Genomic DNA, 18,069 nt, shown 5'->3' with positions numbered 1-18,069 from the left:
CTTCAGAAGCAACCAAAAGGCAGGGTAACACAGAGTAAGAGTGGAAGAACTCAGAGTGGGTTGGTGGCATCATCACTAGGTTAGGGTTGTCGGCTCTGGGTTGGGAAATTCTTAGAGATTTGGGGGGGGGGTGGAGCCTGGGGAAGGTGGAGTTTGGGGAGGGACCTCAGTAGGGTATTTTGCCATAGAGTCCACCCACTGAAGCTGCCATTTTCTCCAGGGAAACTGATCTTTATAGTCTGAAGATTAGTTGTAATTCTGGGACATTTCCAGGTCCCACCTGGAGTTTGGCAACCCTATCACTAGGAACAATCAAGACTTGTTTGAAGGGCTTTCAGGCCATTTATGCAGAGTAAATTCTGATGCTTGCTCAAAGCTCTTTTTTAAAATGCGACCTTTAAAATGCCTATTCATGGTCCCGATGCAAAAGGAGAAATTCTACAACCCCCACTCATCTGCTCCTTTGTTCCTTCCATTAGCAACTGCCGTTTGCATAGCTAACACACGGCTGTGATTTTGCATACTTCCTTGAGGGGATTCTTTGTTGCGGGGGCAGACCAAATACAAAAGGTCGTATTAAAGGGTCTCTTCAGAAATGTGAAGCAGGTATGTGCTGGCTTCGCAGTCACTTCCTAAATGATGGTTCAGCGTGAAAAACTAAAAAAAATAAATATGTGGGGCACTTCAGCCTGGAACGCGCTGCTAATTACCAAGCATAAATGGCCACAGTCAAATAAGTTTCACCTGTCCTAGTGACATTGTCACAGAGGCAAACTGGATTGGCAATGTAATGGCTCTCTTGGTCTTAGGGGAGAAAAAAGATATTCTAAACAAACGGCAATTTGTAATTATGATGTGGAGAAATGTGAAAGACTAGTGTCTCTGATACTCCCTTTTGCACCTCCCTAAAACGTTAAGGCTATAATTGTGCAAATGCTTTATGCTGCCCTAGCAGAAATCATACTACAATAGCACAGAAAAACACTCTTGAATACCTGAATTTAGAGATGGAACAGAACGTGCAGAAAAACAAGTCTGTTGCAGCTCAAAAACAAAACAAAGAACCCTTCCTCAGGAAGGAAACTAATCACTCTACCTTAGAAGACTCGGGATGTCAAGGAATTGGCTTTTGACATATGTCAGAGAATATCACAGGAATACACACTCAAAGCCTTGCTCGTACTAGTTGATACAATACTTTATTGACTAATCTCTGCAAGAACATTCAGAATATTGGCGTTCAAGTTAAATAACTGGCTCCATTGTGCAACTCATGTAGACCCAAAGGAAAGTAGGGAGGGGTAAGGATAGGGTTGCTAGGTCCCTCTTCATCACTGGTGGGAGGTTTTTGGGGCTGAGCCTGAGGAGGGCAGGGTTTGGGGAGGGGAGGGAATTAGAGTCCATAGGCCAAAGAGGCCATTTTCTCCTGGTGAATCAGCTGGAGAACAGTTGTAATAGCAGGAGATCTCCAGCTAGTACCAGGAGGTTGGCAACCCTAGGTAAGGAGAAGATTCAGGAAGGAAAGACTCTAACACACAAACCCATGAATAGCTGGGGAGGAGTGCTAGGGGCTGTACTACTGAAACTGGCATCCGTTAATGGCTACTTTCACCAGCATGAGTGTACAAGCAAAGGTGAAGAAATTCTGATGGCAACCAATATCTGGGGAGTGAAGGCAGTGAGCATTCAAGTACAAAAGGTAGAAAAGTAAAGTGTATAGAATGGGAGAGAGAAAGCAGTGGCAGGCAAGTAAAGAGGGCTGTTGGGGAATTCAGTTATAAAACAGGCAGGCAGGAGTCTTAATCTCCGTTGCATTTTTATCTTGTTCTTCCACCAAGGCTTTCAAGGGCAGAATATACAGGTCTCCCCTCTTTCATTTTATCCTCACAACCATCCTGCAAGGTAGGTTAGTCTGAGACTGACTGCTTCAGGTTCGGTTTACGTGCTGCGTGGGGACTGGAACCCTGATCTCCCTGCTCCTAGTTCCATACCATCCAGCGTGAGTTAGGGAATTGTACTAAGATTGTAGGAAGCAAGAAGGGAGGTCAATTAGTTGACCCTGGATAAATAGCAAACCAAGGTGAGAAGTTTCCCCAGATAAGCATGAGAGAGACAGAGAAAAGAAGCAGTCAGGAATGGTCGATTAAGAACCAGGAGCATGAAGATGTCAACCCAGTGTGTGGCTGCTGTGAAAAAGGCAAATTCCATGCTGGCCATAATTAGACGAAGAATAGAGAATAAAATTGCTGCTATCATACTGCCCTTTTACAAATGTGTAGTGAGACCACACTTGGAATACTGTGAACAGTTCTGGTCACCACACCTAAAAAAGGATATTGCAGAGCTTGAGAAGGTGCAGAAAAGAGCAACCGAAATGATCGGGGACTACAGCACCTACCCTATGAGGAGCGGTTAAAATGCTTAGGGCTGTTTAGCCTGGAAATAAGGTGGTTAAGGGGAGACACGATAGAGGTCTATAAAATTATGCATGGTATAGAGACAGTAGACAAAGAGAAGCTTTTCTCCCTCACTCAGAACATGGGTCATCTGCTGAAGCTGTAGGGTGAGAGATTCAAAACAGATAAAAGGAAGTATTTCTTCATACAACACATAGTTAAACTGTGGAACTTCCTGCCCTAGGATGTGGTGATGGCTGCCAACTTGGAAGGTTTTAAGAGGGGAGTGGACATGTTCATGGAAGAGAGGGGTATTCATGGCTTCTAGTAAAAATGAATACTAGTCATGATGCATACTGATTCTCTCCATGATCAGAGGAGCATGCCTACTATGTTAGGTGCTGTGAAACACAGGCAGGACAATGCTGCTGCAGTCATCTTGTTTTTGGGCTTCCTACAGGCATCTGGTTGGCCACTGTGTGAACAAACTGCTGGACTTGCTGGACCTTGGTCTGATCCAGCATGGCCTTTCTTATGTTCTTATGACATGGCATACAAATACAAGGTGGGCATAAAACAGATAAAATGAAATTAATAAGATTACTAAAACAACTGTGAAATACCTTCCATGTCTTTGCAGTGGTGACATCTGAATTTTAGGCTGACGACACTGACCAGGATGATCACAACCACCACGAGAATGATGATGAAGCTGGTAACACCTGGATAATGGGGGAGGGGAAGAGAGTGAAAACAACTTTTAGCTTACCTTTCTCAGGGTTCTGTTCTATGGGATGGAGCCAGTGAAAGGGGTTTCTATCAGCAGGATGGAATGTCTTCTCCCATCTTTCTGCTGCTCAAAGTGTTCTGAAATGCTGTTCCTTGGGGGAGAGGACAGGGAACCCCCAAGAAGAACATGAGGAGTGAATATGTAGCAGAAGAAGGGAATCCCAGAAAATACTACACCCGTGTGGTGTAGTGGTTAAGAGTGATTGTTTGGAGCGGTGGACTCTGATCTGGAGAACCGGGTTTGATTCCCCACTCCTCCACATGAGTGGTGGAGGCTAATCTGGTGAATTGGATTTGTTTCCCCACTCCTACACATGAAGCCAGCTGGGTGACCTTGGGCGAGTCACACTCTCTCAGCCCCACCTGCCTCACAGGGTGTCTGTTGCGGGGAAGGGAGGAGGAGGAGAAGAAGAAGAGTTGGTTTTTATATGCTGACTTTCTCTACCACTTAAGGAAGAATCAAACCTGCTTACAATCACCTTCCCCTCCCCACAACAGACACCCTGTGAGGTAGGTGGGGCTGAGAGAGCTCAAAGAAAACTGTGACCCAGCTGGCTTCATGGGTAGGAGTGGGGAAACAAATCCAGTTCACCAGATTAGCCTCCGCTGCTCATATGGAGGAGTAGGGAATCAAACCTGGTACTCAAGATCAGAACCCACCACTCCAAACCATCGCTCTTAACCTCTACACCACGCTGGAGAGATAAAGGAACCCTTCTTACTGGCAATTTTAAAACCATAGTATATGTCAGCATTCATGTATTACTTGATCATAGAGGAGCAGCTGCAGTGTGGCCAAAGTGAAGGGGGAGGTGGGTTGCCAACCTCCAGGTGGTGGCTGGAGATCTCCTGGGATTACAACTGGTCTACAGTTGACAAGAGATCAGTACAGCTGGAGAAAATGGCCCCTTCCCAAACCCCACCCTCCTCAGGCTTTGCTCCCAAAATCTCCAGGTATTTCCCAACCTGGAGCTGCCAACCCTAGGGGATGGGGCAGCCCCAGCTTAGATATGAACTTCCTGGAAAACAAGATAGCAAGACCATTCCATTTATTTACTGCTCAAAGACCAACAGGCCACAAGCAAAAAGGAGAATCAAATACACATAAAACAACAAAATATCTAAAGTCATATATAACATTCATTTCAGTTTTAACATTTTAAATAACTAAAAAGATAGGTTAAAATTTTCAAAGACAATACCATTAAATGCCATAGACAAACATTTTGCGACCGTCAAGGACACGTTTGGATCAAAATCTGCTAGTAGCTTAACTACAAGCTCTTGTTTGATATCAGGGTTCCGTTTTCGAATGACTCTATAGATCCATTTCTCATGGGCCACGCTGTATCTCTTACAATTGATGAAAAAGTGCCAAATGGGATCTAGGTCTCCTGAGTTACAATCACAGAATCACCTTGAGAAGGGGGGATCCCTTGAAGTCTACCTGTTCGTTCCCCTAATGGCAAAGCATTTAATCTTGCCCAGGATAATAATATTCTGTACTTGGGAACTGTTAAGAACTTACAGTATGCAGGTAGTATAAAATGGGAAGACAAGACTGGACCTGTCCCTCCTCAGAGCTATATTCAAGCCAGGGAACGCTATACCGTGAGTGTGAACAGTATTTTTTATAACAGTTTCAAACTTAATACATCGGTGGGAATACATAGAAAGTGCGAACAGTATTTTTTATAACATTTCCAAACTCTTGATACATCGCTGGGAATACCTAGTGCGGTAACAGCCATAGTTCTGTTTGTAGCATCAACATTACAACACTATGGAAAATCCTTACCATCTGAGCTCTATCCATATATCCATACAGCCACTGGATTTTCCCCCCAATTATGATACCTCCTCCTGATGTCCCAGCTGCTTACCAGCTGCTGCCATGGTGAGTGCCGATTTCTCTTCCGTCGGAGTAGGGCTCATGAGCAAATCTTCTGTGCTTGTAATCAGAAGTCTTTGTGTGGAAGTCACCAGTGTACCTGTGGAAATTTAAGAAGAGGAGGGTTTAGAGAGGCAAAATATGAGATGAAATATGCCATAGAGTCTACCCTCCAAATCAACCATTTTCTCAGGGAAACTGAGCCCTGTAGTTTGGAGATAGGGTTGCCAGATAGGTGGTTTTGCGGGCAATTGCCCACCAATCCACCGGGCTTCTCTGGAGCGGGGATTGCACATGTGTGCGTGATCACCCCAGCCCTGCCCCCCAAAACCTCCCACCGATGGAGAAGGGGGACCTGGCAACCCTATTTTGAGATGAGCTGTAACTTTGGGAGATCTCCAGGCCCTCAGCCACCGTGGTGTAGCGGTTAAGAGCTGTGGTTTGGAGCGGTGGAGTCTGATCTGCAGAACCGGGTTTGATTCCCCACTCCTCCACATGAGCGGCGGAGGCTAATCTGCTAATCTGGTGAACTGGATTTGTTCCCCCCCCCCCACTCCTACACAGGAAGCCAGCTGGGTGACCTTGGGCAAGTCACGTTCTCTCAGCCCCACCTACCTCACAGTTGTGGAGAGGGGAAGGGAAGGTGATGGTAAGCCAGTTTGAGTCTCCCTTTGAAGCCCCTCCCCTGCCCCAAACCCCGCCCTCCTCAGGCTCCACCCCAAAAAATAGCCACGTATTTCCCAACCCGGAGCTGGCAACCCCAACTGAGGAGAAACAGAAAGTGGGTGTTATACTTGCCTAATTCCTGGCTCCTCCCAGGAACTACGACATAATCAGGTTTTTTTCCATTGTTAGTCATTATCCAAGATCTCTAACAGCAATTTTACATATCTAGTCGATTCAAACGTGTTGGGTATAGGAAGCGAGTTCCGTTTCTGTCAGACAGTCATGGGTTAATTTATTTGTATTGATTGTTTATACAGACGCAGAATGGTGATGCAATGCAATGTGTCTTTAGCTAACTGGTCAGCAAAAAACGCAATTGAGGACATGTCTTAGGTCATGTAGGAACAATTGTGTTTATTGCCCTCTTCCTTTGTTAAGAGCGGGAAAAGTTTTAGAGTTACAGTTAATGCTTTGGATTTGACACTAGCGAGATGCAGCATTTTTTGCTCTCTGGAGCAGAGATGTGGCAAAAGGCTTAAGTTGTAGATACCTGCTAGCATTTCTAGCAAGTTTATAGGAAACTAGATATGATAGAAAGGATTTGTTATTGTTTTGTAACCTTTTTTTGACCAGGGACCACTAGGACTTTTTTGTTCGGTGCAGGGACCCCAAGGTTCAAAATAAAAATTCCGAGAATTTGAAAATAAACTTTAATCATAACTGTTAGTTAAACATTCAACTTAGAATAATATTTGAATATATATATATATTTTATAATAAACTTTTAACTGAACATATTAATTTATTATGGGTTTATAACTTTGTTTCGCGGACCTTAATTTAGTTCTCACGGACCCCTGGGGGTCCGCGGACCCCCGGCTGGGAACCGAAAGTAAAGATTTTGTTATTCTTGAACCAAGGAAAGACTCTGTCTGTCTGTTGTGTGCTCTAATTGACTCGTACCTAACCATAATCAAACGATCCATCGAGCCAGAACCTCAACGAAATGCCTTGACAAATGGTCTCTGGTCCTTGTGGCCTGCCTTGTTTTCTTCACAAGCTACTTGTGCTTCCTTTATGGCAGAGGTCCCCAATCCTTTTGAGCCTGAGGGCATTAGGGTTGCCAACCTTCAGGCGGCCCCTGGAGATCTCCCATTATTACAGTTGCTCTCCAAACATGTACATAGCTGATATTGGGCATGCTGAAACAAATGGGTTCTCGCCACATTATCACTGGAAATAAACAATGGCTCAATTTAATGCCATAATATTGTCAAAATTAAGTACCGTGAGATCAATTTCTTTTCTATTGTGAAAAAGTTAAGCATTAATTTACAGCTTGTAGTTTACTACATGGGGTTGAGAGAATTTGATTTTGCTTCAGTCACACCCAAAACAAGCATTTTGCTCTCAAAACATTCAGCTCCTTACCGTATACATTTACCATTGGTGATGAGTTTAACTTTCCACCAGTCTCGCCAAGGGATGCAGTCAAGGGCTCTCCTCCTGAAGTCTGGTTCAAGGAACTAAAGTCTGGCAGAGTTGTATTGATTGATTCTAATTTTTTTGACTCATCTGTGGAATAAGACAGGACTTTTTAGCAGCCTGTATTCACAGTGGACTTTTTGGGAAACTTTTTTCCCTAGTAATTCCAGTGCTGCCTGGGTCTGTTGCGGCAAAAATAAACAGGAATATTCTGGCAATATAAAGACTAACAACACACACATCCACTAGGGTTGCAAACTTCCAGGTACTAACTGGAGAGCTCCTGTTATTACCACTGATCTCCAACCGATAGAGATCAGTTCACCTGGAGAAAACGGCCACTTTGGCAATTGGACTCTATGGCATTAAAGTCCCTCCCCTCCTAGGGTTGCCAGGTCCCTCTTCACCACTGGTGGGAGGTTTTGGGAGCGGAGCCTGAGGTGGGCAGGGTTTGGGGAGGGGAGGGACTTGAATGCCATAGAGCCCAATTGCCTAAGCAGCCATTTTCTCCAGGTGAACTGATCTCGATCGGCTGGAGATCAGTTGTAATAGCGGGAGATCTCCAGCTAGTACCTGAAGGTTGGTAACCCTATCCCCTCCCCAAACCCCCAAAAGCCTCCTTCCTGTGGCGAAGAGAGACCTGGCAACCCTAACACACATACAAGTAGGAACCTGCAAGGATTTATGGGAAGCATCTCATTTCCCCCCTCCCACTATTTCCTCTTTCTCCTTCTTGAAAGCCCCCATAATTTTCCCTCTTTTCCTGCTTCCTTCTCCCCTTCCCACCCAACAGCCAGTATTTCTCTGCATCTCTGTCTTCCGGGGGTAAACCTGGAAGTGACGTGATTGCTTCATGCACGAATGGGCACGTGAGTGATCCCTGCTCTTGAGCAGTTGGGCAGAATGGAGAGCAATTGCCCACCGAAGCCACCTGCCTGGCAACCCTACTCTCCCCCCAAGCAGCTTCTACCTGGGAAAATCATGGCCCAGTTGCATGGTGCTGGCCACTGGGCCAGCCCACTTGCATGGTAGGAAACCCTCAAGGACTTGTGGGGGGCACCTTACTTTCCCCTGTACCCCTGCCCCACACTATTTCCTCTTTCCCTCCTCTTGTCAACCCTCATATCCTCTCCCCTTTCCCTGCCTCATGCTCACCTTTTCAGCCATTCACCAACCTACCCTTTATCTGTAGAAAAGAGCAAGAGTCCAGTCGTAGTTTAAAGAGCAACACAATTTCTGGCAGGGTATGAGCTTTCGTGAGTCACAGAAATAGTATTACTCTTTAAGGGGCTACTGGACTCTTGCTCTTTTCTACTGCAACAGACTACCCATCATGATCTACCTTTTATCTGCCTCCCATCTTCAGCTGTATTTATTATTTATTTACATAATTTATACCCCACCTTTCTTCACAGTGGGACCAAATAGGGTTTCCAACCTCCAAGTGGTGACTGGAGATCCCCCGCTATTACAACCGATCTCCAGGCGATAGAAATCAGTACCCCTGGAGAAAAATGGCCACTTTGGCAATTGGACTCTAAGGCATTGAAGTCCGTCCCCTTTCCAAACCCCAGCCCTTCTCAGACAATGTTCCCCTTTCTTCCCCCTTCTCAATCTGCCTCTCTTTCTCTCCCTCAGACAATCCACCTTCTTTCTCTAGGGCTGTTGATCAGTTTCGCCAAGGTGCTTTGGGGCATGCAGACTACAGGAAGAGAAAGGAATGATTGTCTGTGGCTGGCAGGTGTGGCTTCCCATTCCAGAGGAGAGGAGGCGGAGGAGGCAACCCCTTCCCTGGGGGTCCCGGGGGAACAGAGCACATATTTCAATAGCCAAAGAGGAAAGTGTGACTGAGCATAGGCAGGGAGGTGTGTTCCTTAAGGGGCAAGTAGCAGATTTGTGTGTGTGCATGCAATTTACAGTAGAAAGCTGTGAGGTGACTAGGGTTGCCAACTTCCAGGTTGTAGCTGGAGATCTTCTGCTATTACAACTGATCTCCAGGCAACAGAGGCCAGTTCACCTTAGGGTTACCAAGTACCTGGTGGTGGCGGGTAAAATACCGCCAATCCACCAGGCTGCCCGCCGACCAGCTGAGGGCAGGCGGGCACCGCAGGTACGCGCACATGCACAACGAGCCTACGTTGCTTCAGGGTTTACCAGGAAGCGACATGGACGCTCTAGCAACTTCGGCTGAAACACTATGATTTCCAGATTGATAGAGAGTCCGCATCACTTCCAAGTAAACTGGAAGTGACGTAAGTGCGCAGGTGCATTGTGCCAGCCGTGCGTGTGCACCGCAAGCTCCAAAAAACTTCCCACTCATGGACCAACAGGACCTGATAAGCCTAGTTCACCTGGAGAAAATGGCTGCTTTGGCAATTGGACTCTATGGCATTGAAGTCCCTCCCCTCCCCCAAACCCCACCCTCCTCAGGCTCTGCCCCAAAAACCTCCCACCGGTGGCAAAGAGGGACCTGGCAACCCTAGGGGTTACACCCTGGTCCCAACCCATTTTGCCGTCCTGCAGAAGCTACTGGTAGACATTTAAAAAGATGGGAGATATTCATATGGGAGATATTCAGTTCATATTTATTTGTACATTTATACCCCACTTTTCTCCCCTGCCGGGACCCAAACAACATTCTCATATCCTCCTTTTTATCCTCAGAACAACAACCCTATGGTGTGGGTTAGTCTGAGAGTAACTGACTCCACCAATGGTGGATGACCATTCTGGTTCTCACAGAACTCTGATGCCTAAAGTTGCCAACCTCCAGGTAGTGGCTGGAGATCTCCCTCTATTACAACTGATCTCCAGGCTCCCACCCCATGATCAGGAATTCTGCTTTTTCTGATGTCCCTGATAATGACAAGGAACATCCTACACACATAGACTGTATTTACAAACCAACAATTGTGCACAAGCAAGGAGTGGGCAGGGTGTTCCCCTCTATGTGTGTTGATTTTACTGCGTTTACGGTGTGTCGAGGGCTCCTGAGTCCGAACCTTGGTTGATCTAGGCCAGCACTGTCTACGTGGCCAGTTCTCCAGTGAGGTAAGATGAGGGGTGGTGATATTGGGGGTGATTGGTGGGCGGGGGCAGGCAACCTTCACCACTGCCACTGCCTCCCATGTAGGGTTGCCAGGTCCCGCTTCACTATTGGCGGGAGGTTTTTGGGGTGGAGCCTGAGGAGGGCAGGGTTTGGGGAAGGGAGGGTCTTCAATGCCATAGAGTCCAATGGCCAAAGCGGCCATTTTCTCCAGGTGTACTGATCTCTATCAGCTGGAGATCAGTTGCAGTAGCAGGAGATCTCCAGCTAGTACCTGGAGGTTGGCAGCCCTACTCCCATACCACCCCTCCTAGCAATTACAGAACCAAACGCCTGCCTCCTCCTTGTTCCCCAGGCATCTTTAAACACAAGGGATGATAAATAGGGTTGCCATTGCCAACCTCCAGGTCCTAGCTAGTTTGCGCAGCTAGCCCAGCTGTGTTTAAAGATGATTGGGAGGGATGAGGGGAGAGACAGACCGTCAGACAGATAGTCTTCTCTGCTTCGGCACCATGGGAGGCAGCACCTCTTCTTGAGTCCCCCCTGCCCAGTTGGCCACTCTGACCAGTCATATATCCCCAAAGTCCCAGGTAGAAAGAAGCCTCCCCACCCAGCTCTGCTTGCCAAACCGCAGAAGCAGAGGACTGAATCTTCTGCACGGCGGACATGTGCTTCACCAGCAATCTCTGGCCCTCCACCTGAATGCCATGGAAGCCTCTTACCGTGTGGAAGAATGCCATCGAGTAGCCACAAAAGCGTCAGAATCCTTAAGGCCGTCATGGTCTCTCCCACTGTTCCTCCTCAGGGCCCTTCAGCAATGTCCATTCTGTGACCAGACAAAAACAGGAGAGGAGAGATTTGTCTGTGTGAGTGGACTGGTCTGAGCGCTTCCTGTTAAAGAATAGAAGGAAGCCGACTGAATCAACAAGGGGACTGACGGGGTGGGATTCTGTGCTTACCCAAAGGATATGAGGCAGAATTTACCGCATACGAAAGACACTTTGGCTCTGTTGTTGTCAAGAGACTCCGCATTTCACTTATGGAAAATCTGCGTGGAGTGGAAACGGCGGCCGAGCCGGTTTTTCAAAAAGAAGTTGGTTGTTTCGAAAAAGGTGCATTCCCAATAAAATTCTGTCTGGAATTCCCACTTTGGGCAAACCACCCCCACCCCTCATCTTTATGCCATCCAGCCCTCAGGGGAGGAATTCTAAGTCAAGAAGGTGGGAACCTCCACTCTGAATCTACCATGACACAATGTGCCACAGACTCAAAACAAGAATGAGAAATAATGTGTGCAAAGCCAATATCTCAGGAGTTATAATGCTATAACAATATTCAGTTGCTAATTAAAAAAAACCAACTAATAAAGCCTCAGTGGCAGAGGAATGAATGTGTTTCACTGCCAGGAACCAGGACAGGGAAAATATGGGGGAAATGAAAGGAGGAAGCCCTGTTGCTGTAAATTTGCCTAGTTGGGATTGGAAAATACTTGAAGAATTGAGTGCCTAGAGAAGGTGGTATTTGGGAAAGGGAGGGAAGTCAGCAAGGAAACGGTGCCAAACAATCTACCGTTCAAACCTGCCACTTCCTCTAGGGGAGCTGATCTCTGTAGTCCATAATATACAATGTACAATCCTGCGTGCGCTGAAAGTGACGTCATCACATTGTGAGCGCCTGCGTGGACGCTCTGGTATTTGGGCAAAACGCTATGTTAAAAACAGCTTCTCTCACAGAGTTTTTGCCCAAATACCAGAGTATCCACATGGTACTGGCGACATGATGACCACTTCCAGAGCACGCGGGAGTAGGTTTACCAATTGCCCAGTGGGGGCTGGCAAAAGCCAGCCAATCCACCAGGCTGCCCGCCGATCCTCAGCTGATTGGCGAGCGGAAGAGGGCCAGCGAAGGGCCCACACACCGCGCAATGTCATTTCTGGGTTTACTTGGAAGCAATGTGGATGCTGTAGTAATCGCCCTCATAACTCTATGGTCATTTATTCATGGCCGTTTGCTGCGGTTTCGATGCTTTGTTGCTCCGGACCTTATTTTCGATTTTTCACAGCTGCCCCGAGGTAGCCCATAAAATTTTTCACAGCTGCCCCGAGGTAGCAGCAAACCAGCAGCAACTCAAACCTGTGTTGCTACGATATTTCCCTTTGCCTCGCCGTTTCTGCCGGAGGGTCCCATGAAAAACTCCTGGAGCTGGATTTCTTCTCCCCGCCCATCCTGGCAAATGTCTCCTCCCTCTCCTACGTCTCCCCACCCACAGGGGTGGCTATTGGCAAAGGGTTCTTTTTTTGTTCCGACCAGAAGCCCACCCCTTTTCGTGCGTTTTGCGCGGCCACTAGATCTGCGCTTGAGTGCCGTACCAAATCCAAATCTCTACGGCAAGATTACAAGAGATGTGTGGCCTCCCATGCATAAATGGCCCTGGGCACTTTGGCTGCTGCACTAATGAAGAAAGACAAAATAAGGGGGAAACAAAGAGTTGGAGGTGAAGAAAATAAAAAAGGAGAGCGAGTGTAAATCACGAGGGGAGAAGTGAAAAGAACTATTCCAAAGGGGGACGAAGCAACAAGTCAGGACACATCATCAACAAGGGGGGGGGGACTAAAAGAGAAACAAGGAAAGCGGGCAGAAGCAGAAAACAGAAGTCAACGGGAAAACGAATCCAAAGCTGAAAGGGAAGGGCGGGGAACCGTGCCGAGTCAAAGCAGAAAGGGAGACAAGGGCCGTTTATGCAGGGGAGGTTTTGCCTTGGATTTGCCGCTCTCTCTAGATGCACATTTTCCCCATCCAAATTCTCAAAACTCTGCATTGGGGGCTTATTATTGAGTTTTGAGAATTCGGATGGGGAAAATGTGCATCCAGAGAGCGGCGAATCCAAGGCAGAACTCCCCATGCATTTGGTTGCATGAAAGTGGAGTCGAGCAGTTTGGAGCCCGATAGGACTTCTCCTTCCCCCTCTCCTTCAAATGCCTCCCCTCTACGGAGCTGCGATGGGCAGAGTTGTGATGGAGGTGGGGGCGGGCCTCAACAGTGAGCTTGTCGGCAGGAGGAGGGCTGAATGGTCAGGGGCAGACACAACCGCTGTCAAATGCTGCGGCGTTTTTCTCATGAGTAATCCAAGCTACATCGGGCTTTATGAATTAGATTCGATTCCATTAATAACCTTTTAAGTTTGGGTTTTTTTTACTCCGCCTCAAGAGAGCAGCAATTTTTTGAGTGAATAATTGACCTATGGAAACCAGGCCAAGGATGCCGTCTCCATGAATAATAGACCAGCTTAAGTTGAAAAGGTGCTCCTGGCAGGTCAGGATCCAGGTGCATCTGCAGACTACAAACCACATTACAGAGTGCAACCCCATCCCGAACAGGCTGTAACCCAACTGTTGGTCTGCTTGTATTTCTGTCCGATCTAGATTAAGCTGCAGTTTGTTTGCCCGCATCCGGCCGGTCTGTCCCTAGAGGCGCTGCACTATCTCCCTGGATTTAGATGGAAAGGAGAGATTAGCCCTCTTCCAGTCATTTTGTTCCTGGCACTGTGACCAAACGTATGGGATGAATGCATAACGTGCAGTTTTGATTGCATGAATCTTTAGCCTTGAGACATGCATATCAGATACCAGATTAAGCTGGTACTCGTGTACTGAAGCTAAAAAAATCCATCTGTTGTCTCTTTCTGAAGAAATGACAATTATGCATATCAGGACGATCATGTGTAGCGCATTCATCCTTTGCTCACTATTAAACGCAACGACGGGAAAAGGCTACAGAGTTAGGTGTCATCAGCATATTGTTAACTCTGTGCTACAAATCTCCGGATGGCCTTCTCCAGAAGTTTCATGTAGATGTTAAAAAATATAAAAGGGACAAAGTTGGAACCTGTGATGCCCCATATTTATTCATTTACTTCATTTATATGCCATCTATTTCCCAAGTGGGGGCCCAAAGCAGCTTACATCCTTCTCCTCTGCCTCCATTTTATCCTGTGATGTATGTTAGGCTGAGAATGATCTTTTACATATGGGAGTTTAACCTGGAGTTCGAGGTTCTCTTGACCCACACTTTTCTGTTCCAAATCCTAAAAATGCTATGCATGCTGTTGTTTGTCCTTGAGAAAGTCCTGGGGTTTCCAGAGTACTGCAGAATCACCAGCAGAAATCCGGAAGCGTCTGAATCCCCACCCCAACGGAGGACGCCCCTGCCGCCGCAGATGCATCCCCCGCGCCAGCGTCCTAGTCGGCAACCACCGTTCCCATGCTGCACCGTTCCCAGTGCACCAGAGCACCACCAAGCCACCTGAAGGACTTTGTGTGTTCCTGCATTGTCCAGACTTAGGGGGGGAGGGGTGTTATGTATGTATATAGTTAGGCGATATGCAGGGGGACACTTAGGAGCTTGAGTCCTGGACGAAGGCTCCTAAGCCCTGCATGCGCTATTGGTCCAAACCGGCATGCGCCATTGGCCCTAAGCCAGCACGCGCCATTGGTAACCCGGGGTTGTTTCCCCCCTATCACGGATCAGGGGGGGAGTGGCTGCGGGCGGCCAAGGGAGCATATAAGCAGGGCCGTTTGCACCAAGTTCTCCAGTTCTGTTCTACACTACAATAAAGCGTTGTTGCTGGAACTCCGTCTCAACCTCGTGTGTCCTCCCCACGTGGACTTAACAGTGTAAGCCCTTGGCCCGAAGAATCCCCAAAAGCAACAACCCGGACAGGTAGTCCTAAGGCAAGTTGACTTTATTGGAAAAACAAACGGGTTAACAGTGCTTGCAAACTAACTAAGCCGAGAATGGCTGGCTGGCGCAAATCAGTAATATATATTAGCATAGCTGATATGGCAGGTTGGCATAGTAACTCAGTTTCCCACGGGAGAGGAATGCACGAGATAAAGTGTCCGTTAGAACAACAAAGTGAGGCAGCTGCGAGAAGCCGCGAGAAAGTCATAACACCTCAGAGGAGCCGAGGAGCCGAACAGGCCCGCTCCTGACAAACAGGAGGTATGCCAGAAGTATGGGAGCCATCCTGATCTTATGTAGATGGCCCCAAAGGTTACAAGGGTCAGTGGTATTTGAAGGCATTTTAATGCTAGGATAGTCAAAGATGATTTCTCCTTAAGATCAGCTATGCACCTTGATATGCATGAGGTCCCTTCTACTCTTCATCTTCCCATAAGACAATCCAAGCACTTTTTGGTCAATCATGCTGGGACTTTTTTGGCAAACTTTTATTATCTCCTCTGGTAAATCCATTTTAAACGGTGCATTTCCCCATGATAGCCCAGGTGAATTTACATTCTGTTGCCCATGGAGGAGTAGTGTTATTGTCAAATAGGATTGCCAAGTGCCAGGTGGTGGCGGAAAACCCCGCCAATCCACCTGGCTGCCCACCGACCATCTGAGGGTCGGTGGGCAATGCGTGCATGTGTGCCTGCCCGTGGTGCCACGCCATGTCCGGTTTACACCCAGAAGCGCCGCATCGCAACGGGCCTTTTACAACTCAAACTCCCAGTTTGAGTGGAGAAGGCCCCTTGCGATGCAGCACTTCTGGGTGTAAACCGGAAGTGATGTGATCGCGTCAGCGCAGCTGCACACGCGATCTCATCTCACCTCCCTCCCAAAAACCTCCCACCGGAGGAGAGGAGGGACCTGGTAAGCCTAGTTATTGATTATATAATTGTCTCCCCTCAAATGAAGAGGTACTGAAGGCTGCAGTCCAGGATCACCCATCGGGATGCACTTCCTCACTAGCTGCCTGGCTACTGTCATCCAGCTGGGCAACTTAGACCCAAGCTAGACATTATCTACTGCACGAGTTGGGACCTGGGAGCCCAACCTGATCTTCTGTTACACAGACGAACTGAAGAACTCGGAAGTCCTCCATTCAGCTTTGGAGGGCTGCAAGGGGGGAGGGAGGGCTTTCTGTTTCCCTGCCCACTGTTTCTGCCAGCATTTTCACCACATGGAACCAGACAAAGGGGCAAACAACAACCCCCATGTCCATTTCTGCTGGTGAACAAGATGTGGGAGGGAAGCACAAAGCCCCTCTTTTCCCCTTAAAAGTTCCAAAACTGAACAAAACACTCTCAAATTCAGTTCCTCAGTTCATACATGTGACAGGTACCTACCTGTGCCCCAACATGTGACACACATAACGTCGGGTTTGTCTCTAACAGTCTGATCAGAAACCAGATTGGAAATGGTCTCCAATAATAATATTAATAAACCCAACCCTGAGTTGTACCCTCTTCAGTCTCTAAAGCACCTGGCCCAGAATCTGACACCAAGCAGAACTTGTTAAAGTCCCAGGTGAGGTTGGAAATTGCATATTTATACTTTGGTAAATATGATTGCTATAAAATGTCTCTTTTGTGAAGAAGGGTAATAACTGTATAATATGCAGTACCTGCACTATTATTTTGAATTCAATGCAACACAGGCTTTTTATGCAGGGCTGTTTCCCTTGTGGTCACCCCTTTGATGACTTCGGGTCTTTGTTTTGATTATGCATGCTGTTTCCTTGCTCTCCCCCCCTGCGTTTCCGTGCATTTTGCCCGCATTTTCAAATTTGTGATAAAATAGGTCTATTTGGAAGGAACATAGTGAAGCAACCTGATGATCAGCCACAAACCAGTCAACAAGGAATCCTTTGGGGAGGGGGGAACAGTTCTGTGTTTGTGAACAGGACTTGCTCCATGCTGGATGGCATCTGAGCATCCCAAGCCTAACCAGGCATGATATTTTACACATGCGTGCTCACAGGTAACACAGATATGCCATGTCTGGCTGCGGACACTGATGTGCAGAGAACAAAAAAAAAAAACCTTTCTCTTGATGGGGAAAAGGAGGCATGACTCTGCTGCTTGGAAGGCAGTACGTGGCAGAACTTTGAAAACCCCACTGGGAGGTAGGTGAGGAGAGAAGAGTCTGGGAGGAAGGAAGAGGAGGGAGGCCACAAGGCACAGCTGCTTCCCTCTTAAAGCTGCCCAAAGATGGTGGCAGAGGATGCTCCCTTCAAAAGGGCCATGTACTTCTCCCACTGAGGGAAGTGTAGAATTTCAATTTATTTGATTTAATCCTAGCATGTTAGTCATTCACAAGATATATAAAGAATATGGGAGCACCAAAAGTATTATTCTATAAAGGCACAAGTTTATAAGATAATATCATTTTATTAAAATAATATTTGTAAGCTGTAGTTATTTATATAAGCCAGTAGGAAGCAGTATATCCTAACAAAAGTTTAAACTTCTGCACAGGTGTAGTCTTAAGATTACGTCATAGACTGATACAGGCTGATATGAATAAACAGGATGGTGAGCTAACCATAAATTGAGCTCGGGGTGGGCACATCACGGGGCTATACTGCATCATGAAATCTGAGAAGACAAAAGACTTCGAAATTGTATAAAAACTGAGAAAAGAGGCGTGACATTTGGAAGAGTCTCATTTTGGCCACGAGGCTAACTTTTCCCTTGCTAGCAAAATAAATTTCCCTCTTGCTTCTTAAAACCTGAGTTGTCTCTGTCCTTGGTTGAATCTGGCCAGAGAGCGGAGTAGCCTTCTGCATCCTACACCATTGTTGTCTTCACCAGAGGTGTCCTCTGCCTCAGCTGTCCTCCTCTCATCCTAGGGTTGCCAGCCTCCAGGTACTAGCTGGAGATCTTCTGCTATTATCTCCAGCTGAAAGAGATCAGTTCTCCTGGAGAAAATGGCCGCTTTGGCCATTGGACTATGGCATTGGACTTTGGCCGCTTTGGCCATTAGACTATGGCATTGGACTTTGGCCATTGGAC

This window comes from Euleptes europaea, chromosome 17 (assembly GCF_029931775.1).
Source record: "Euleptes europaea isolate rEulEur1 chromosome 17, rEulEur1.hap1, whole genome shotgun sequence".
NCBI lineage: Eukaryota > Metazoa > Chordata > Lepidosauria > Squamata > Sphaerodactylidae > Euleptes > Euleptes europaea.
Note: the sequence above shows the minus strand (reverse complement) of the source record.